We start from the raw sequence: 7,311 nt of genomic DNA, 5'->3' as shown, positions 1-7,311 counted from the left end.
CGTTTTTAACATTTGTTTAATACAGATATTCTCCGGAAACCTTCTTTGGCATATAACATGACAGCATATTTATAATGACGTCTTCAATCTCCCCGATCTTTTTCAAAGTCTTTCCTGGCTGTTTTCATGAAAATTCCCTGGCAGTCTATGACAGTTGCAGCTTAAGTGCAATAAAGAAATATTGTGGTTCAATGCGTGCTAACTACTGCCCAGACCATAATACTCAGATAAAACAAATGACACGCGGGTCACTTGAGATGCTGTATTAGATTCTACTGATTAGAGTCCCTTGTTTAATAGAGGTGACAAGGGCTTGGACAAGTTCGTAATTCATGGCAACACGAGCACAGCACGAAGGACAAGGACACAGAGAGAGAGAGAAAATAATGCGGAGAAAGGCAGGGAGGTTAACCAGAGGTAGTTCCGGTTGGCTACCCTGCGCAGGGGGAAGGGTTAAGAGGATGACGCACATGTAAAGCAGATGGAACAATGTGAGGGAAAACTATTCAGTTAGTTATTTTTACGGTTCATAAGTAGATTTATAAATAATTCGCTCTCATTTATAATGTCTCTAGTTAACTTGGTTTACCTCTGACTAAATATTACATGCCAACACGAATCAGTGCCATTTTAATGTTTGATCAAGTTACAATATGATGAGCAGTTGACCGTAATGTTCGCTGGTGCCAGCAACGTTACGTTTCGTTTCAAGACAGGTTCCAATGACACATAGTGTACTTATCAAAATGAGAAAGAAATACGAGAATGCCAAACAATCACTATACTAATCTCTGAAACAAAGATACCCGGTTGGACTGTGCACATTTTTCGGTTGTTATTGCAATATGCCCATGCCGATCGAAAATGCTTAGAATAGTGACTGCAATTTTGAACAATGACGTTAAGAATGGCAATTTATTTCTGCTTAGAACTGTATGCAATGTCTCTTTTCTGATACTCTGAGGTGAACACATTTGCCAGACTTTCTGTAGAATGCACATTAATGCAATGTATTGATAATGTTCCGTATCAGCTAAAACATGTTACGATATTATAGGCGTGTTGATAAGAGTAGAACAAGTGCAATGCTCACATAAATATTTGAATAATCTTTGTGTAATCTACTAAGGAAAGACCACCAAATGGACAATCTGGCTCTTTTTTCTTTTGTACAGCTCGTGTAGTATGCAGTCTGCCCAACACGGCGGTACTAAATGCAACAGTAATGAAAACCGGAACGCTTATTACGCACGACAAGGGCTTCACCCCATGTGCGATTGTCAAGCTAAGAATATGCACCAGCAGCTGCTTTGGGAATAACAGCAAGTAAACTGCGTAAGGCCGAAGCATCGAAAGGCGCTTAACGCTTTTCAAATAGCTTGGAAAATAACTTCTGCTGCTAAACAGTTGTTGGATTGGGAGCCTTTTCCTGGCATCACTCAAGTTCCCCCACTACATCCAATCGCTGTCGCTTTCCAATTAAGGGGCGCCGGGGCGCGTCTACCACGTTACCGGACCCGTCAGGCAGTATGGCGACGCCCACCTCATGCGCCGCACGTTGAGCTATTGTCTCCCCCCCCCCTCCTGCTTGACTCTTCCCGAAAGCTCAACGGGAGGCTGGCACGGTTCCAGGTAGTTGATCTTGGTCCCGAGCAAAGCTGTTTTGCGGCTCTGGAAGGTCATTCGAGAACATCCGTCTCCTCTAGCCGAGTGCTTGCAGGCGAGGAGGCGCCGCCGGACGCAAACAAACCCGCGGACAACGGAGCCCTTGGAGCGTCCCCATTGGCCGAATGTGCGGGCACTTGCACAGGCACCTACCATTGGAGGAAAATGATGACACCTGAGCTGGCTCGACGAAGGGCGGAAAATGACGTGACCCCGAGAGACCGAAGGGGTCACGGGGTCAGAGAGATACAGAGAGATAAGAGATACAGGGAAAAAAATTTTTTGGTTCTTGCCACGGGCTGCCGCGTCCCATTTCCTGCTGGCCGTCGATGACTTTATAACGGTTCAATACTTTGTGTTATTACTGTAAATAATGTAAATAAACCTTCAGTTCGCAAAATCCTCCTCAACATCGGCGAATTCCTGCACTCAACGGCAAGACCTAATACTGTTCATAAATGAGATCCGAAAAAAAAAATATTCGAACTTCACTACACATGTGGCGCAGCGCTCACGGCGCGCCGATTGAGCGCCACGAAAAGATCTACACACACTGGCTGCTCAGCACACACAATCCGCTTAGTGGCTGCTCAGTATGAAGGTAAAACGTGGCGTATTTTATTTTCTACGTACATCCGCTATGACGCTAAAATCAACGAGCGCGAGCGATCGCTTGCCGTAAAACTTCCCGTATAGTAGAAGCGAGAAGAACGCGCTGTCAAATCATGCAAACGACAAACCGACACTATGCACTAGTCGCATACGCTACATGCAGCCATGCAGCCTACGAAATCCGCTCACCTAATCATGAGCTATTGACGGAATCAATCTTTGCAAAATCTTACCATTCAGTGTAGCTGACATGTGATGCCACAAAGAAGACACGTAAACACAGACACCAAGGTACAGGCAGACACCGTACACCACTGCAAGAAGCGTTCACGTACCTGGCGCAGCCTTTGAGAATTTGTATTGACGCGCACAGATGAAGTGCCGCCATTGCAGCCATCGCACATGCGCAGGCGCCCAGGGCGACGAGGGTGTACGCACACCGAGAAGTCCGAGCGACATTTATTTTAACGCGACAGCGTTAAGGAGCTCGTGTCACAGAAAAACCGGTGTCGTCGGTGTCAGTGTTGGCGTCGGCGGCGTTGGCCGGGAGCGATAAATACAGGAGGCACTCCATAAATGAAAAACAACTTGCCAGATTGGCTCGGTGGGAATCGAACCAGGGTCTCCGGAGTGTGAAACGGAGACGCTACCACTCAGCCACCAGTTCGATGCTCTAAAGCGGTACAAAAGCGCCTCTAGTGACTGCGGTGTTGCCTTAGAAACGTGCCGTAGAAAGCTATACTGCGGTTTATATCGGTAATTATGAGCATGTAACTTACAGAAGTCGCAGTTACGCGAGTAGCGAAGTACGTTTCCGCTACATTTCTTCTGCTGGGCTCTGCGTACACGCAGAGCCATCTTGCGGCAAACACAGAAGACCCCTCCTCCCAATGCGCGGCGCTGCCCCGACGCGTGGCGCGCCACTTTCCCGCTTCTCCCCTTCGGGACGTGCGGGGACCGGTACGAGGATGCCCCACTACCCTTGCGTTTAATAAGTTTTCTCGCTCTCTCCCCTTCCAACTTCCAGCGTGCATCACTCGAACCCTCGTGTTTAGGCGACGCGGCTCCTCTTTCCGCTCACAGTGCGATTCCTGTGCAGCGTCCGATGCGGGACGCCTCTGACGTGATCGCTGCGCCGTAGCGCATCTGGTGAAAAAGCGTCCCCTGCGATGTGTGCCGAGCTGCTTCGGAGGAGTCATGCGTCTGCGTGGTGCTCCCAAGCGAGATAGAGGACGATCCCATCGAGGCGTCGGGCCCATCGTTTGGCTCGCGTAGATCGTTTCTCCCTCAGAGACACCGAGTTCTTTGGTTCGTTCCGCTTGCTCAGGCGCACGTTTCGTTGCTGCGCCGAACGCTGCGCTGCTCGGCGCTCACCGCGTGATTGGTGGGTGCAAAGTCCGATGCGGGGCGCCTCATAAGCGATCGCTGCGCCGTAGCGCATTGTCTTACACCCCTTGGCGGGTCGACGGAAACGCTATCGCGTTCCACTCTTGAAGGCGAAGCTTAAGCGTCCTCCAATTTTGTTTTCATCTCTCTCTCTCTCTACATGCACGGGGAGCGGGTTCCTTTTCCTTTCAATTTTTCAGTTTTTTTCTCATGGTTGAAGCGAATGCGCTGCCACATTGTATTACAAACGCTGTGAGCTATCGTATCGAACAGGAACGCACACTTGCATGAATGCGCTATTTGAAAAAGCCATTACAGGACGCGTCAGGCGCTTGCGTTATCGCCAACGCTAATAAATAATACACTTAATCTCTAGCACATCTTCTTTCCTACCACCAAATGGGATACCTGCACACATGTTAGTGCAACTTTTCTGTTCTGACGACATGTCAAAGCAATCAGTACAGCAATGACGTCGGCATATGCGTGGCCGCGCAGGCATACCGCCTGCGAAGGACTGGGTGGGCTCAGAGGATTCGGCACATATTTTAAGTGAATGAGAAACTTTGATGAGATCATAGTGCGGGATATATATAGTTACGCCGCCGAGATATGAAAATAACGTGAAAAGTGTCTAAAAATCGGACGACACACACGCACACACCACATGCGCGACATCGGTTCATCCCACACTCACAAGGTCTGCATTGTCAGCTACAAATATTACGAGTCTCTGTGTACTTGGCTTGATGCCTGTTTGGAATCCGCTTCTACCAAGAGTTGACGTTCATAACATCTATTATCACGACTGGAATTGCGTTTTCTTTTCTTTGTTCTAGTGCCACACAAGTCATGCTATGAGAACCGTCTTGGGATGGCCGAGAAATACTACGTAGATCATATTGTTACGGGAAGGAAGAAGCGTGAGTCTATTTACAGATGGCTTTTAATGGCTGAGCCAACAAGCGTAGAGCAGCGATAAAACTTAACTCTTCTTCATCGTCTCCAAGGCCACCATCATCGTCCTCTTCTTCCCACATTACCGACTGTGACATCAACCCCGTCGGAAAAAGCACCTTATTGGTGCGGCTCATCGGTCTGAGAAAGGTAAGGATTGAGACGGCTGAAGTGGATGATGTCAGAGAGAGGTGAAGGCGCCGTGGCCTCCAGCGGAGACACTTCATATGTGACAGGGGTCACCTGGCAAAGGATGCGGTAAGGGTCGTAGTATCGCGAGAGCAATTTCTCCGAAAGACCAGCACGCCGAGTTGGATACCAAACTAGCGCAAGAGCACCTGATTCGTAGTGCACGTCATGAAGGCGCTGGTCGTAACGGCACTTCTGGCATGTCTGTGAAGCAGAAAGACGAATGTAGGCAATGTGGCGTGCTTGCGTCGCTGTGGCTATGACATCCCGAATGTACTCTGTCGGCGAGTCGAGTGTGGTCGAAAGGAGAGTCTCGAAAGGCAAAGTCGGCTCCTGGCCGAAGAGGAGATAGAAGAGTGAATAGCCAGCTGTGTCGTGGCGCGAGGAACTGTAGGCGAACGTGACGAATGGTAGAGCAATGTCCCAGTCGCGATGACCGGAGGAAACATACATTGCTAGCATGTCAGTTAATGTGCGATTCAGGCGTTCGGTAAGACCGTTAGTTGGAGGATGGTAAGCGGTAGTAAGTTTGTGTTTAGTAGCACATGATGGAAGTAGGTCGTATATCTCTTTGGCAAGAAAGTATCTGCCGCGATCGGTGAGAAGTTGACGAGGTGCACCATGGTGCAAGATAACGTCGTGAAGCAAGAAATCAGCGACGTCTGTAGCACAGCTGGTCGGTAGGGCTCTAGTAATAACATAGCGAGTTGTATAGTCCGTAGCGACGGCAATCCACCTATTTCCGTCACTTGATATAGGGAATGGTCCGAGAAGATGAACGCCAACGCAAAAAAAAAGGGTCGGCCGGTATATCCAAAGGCTGCACCAGTCCGGCAGGAGGCACAGCTGGTCTTTTCCGGCGTTGACACGACTCACACGCGGAAACATAGCGCCGGACGGAGCGGTTGAGACGGGGCCAGAAAAACCATCGCCGAATTCGGTCATAGGTCCGCGTGACGCCAAGGTGTCATGCGGTGGGAACGCCGTGCAGTTGCTGCAGTACAGTCTGTCGAAGATGAGACGGAATGACTGTACACTACATTGAAAGAACTTTACAGTTTCATCGGCTCATTCTCTTATTTGCGCGCTTCGTTCGAAATTTCGCATCGATACTATCGCTCCTCACGCAACTGCTTCGTGGCGCCAAAGACCACTCATCATGGTGCCCTGCCTGCGACCATGCGTTCACCACCTTGCGCCACTTCTCACGATGTCACCTATTCTTCGCTACTTTGACCGTCAAGCTCCTACTAAGTACATACCGACCGAAGTGGTGTAGGCCTATGTGCTGTTCTCGCCGAGCGTAACCCTGGTCAGGCAGAATACGTCCTCGCTCATGCGAGCCGCGCGCTGATCAAGGCGGAGGGCAATTACAGCGCAACGGAAAAGGAGTGCTTGGCCATCGCCTGGGCACTTGGCAAGTTTCGCCCTTATTTATATGGCAGCTCTTTTGACGTAGTGACCAACTACCATGCGCTGTGTTGGCGTTTGTTGGCGTTTGAAGACCCATATGGCCACTTCGGTCGCTGGGTCCTGCGAATCCAGGTGTACGACATACGCGTGGTGTATCGTTCCGGGCAGGCGCATTCCGACGCTGACGCTCTTTCCCGCTCACCACTCTCGCTAGAGGCCACTCGTGAGTCGCCGTTTCAGCGCACGTTGTCGTCTCTTGACTTTGACACTATTGCTGCCAAAGAACAATACAATGGACGCTGAATTGCATTACTTTTCAATCTTCTCTCGGATACCTCATCATTTCCAGCCTCTCGAACGATTCGGCACCAAGATCCTCATTTTGCGATCCGTGATCAGCTCCTGTACCGATGCAACTATTCACCAGAGGGACGTACGGGGTTGCTTGTCATCCCGAGAGCTTTGAGATCAAAGATCTGTTTCCCTTTCCACTTGGAACCCAGTGAGGACGTGCCGGTGTTTTCAAGACGTATGAGCGACTTCGGCACCGCTACTACTTGCGGGGGATGCACACATTCGCTGGAACTTAGCCCACTCTTGCCGGGAATGTCAGCAACGCAAATCTCCGCCGCACCTCCCAGCCGGTAAGCTCCAACCTCTGCCACGCCCCTCTCAACCTTTTCATCATGTCACTGCTGATCATCGTGATGTGCTGAGCGTTCATGCGCTGCCGCTCAGTCTCGGAAACTCGTCTTACACAAAATATCAATTTTACAGAAGTATGCTGCACGTAAATACACCCGCATAACCTATTGCGCAAGCCTTGGATGCCGGAAACATAGACTGATTTCTCACGACTCGAATACTTAGGTTAGCGTATGTAATGATCATATAAGGATATTTACAACGCCCCATTATACCCGTAAGTACTACGAAAAGTGAAGATGTTTATTCACTGGATTCCCGTCTGTGTGTTTTGCTATGAAATGAAGTTGGCATGGCGAAGATCACGCATTACGTTACTTAAATGAGCGTCTGGTGCACATCACTATTTCTGCTCAACTACACGTTCTCTCGTTGTCAAACTAA

Source organism: Dermacentor andersoni, chromosome 3 (genome assembly GCF_023375885.2).
Source record: "Dermacentor andersoni chromosome 3, qqDerAnde1_hic_scaffold, whole genome shotgun sequence".
In the NCBI taxonomy this organism is placed as follows: domain Eukaryota; kingdom Metazoa; phylum Arthropoda; class Arachnida; order Ixodida; family Ixodidae; genus Dermacentor; species Dermacentor andersoni.
The sequence above is the reverse complement of the archived record's forward strand: the minus strand, read 5'-3'. Positions refer to the sequence as shown.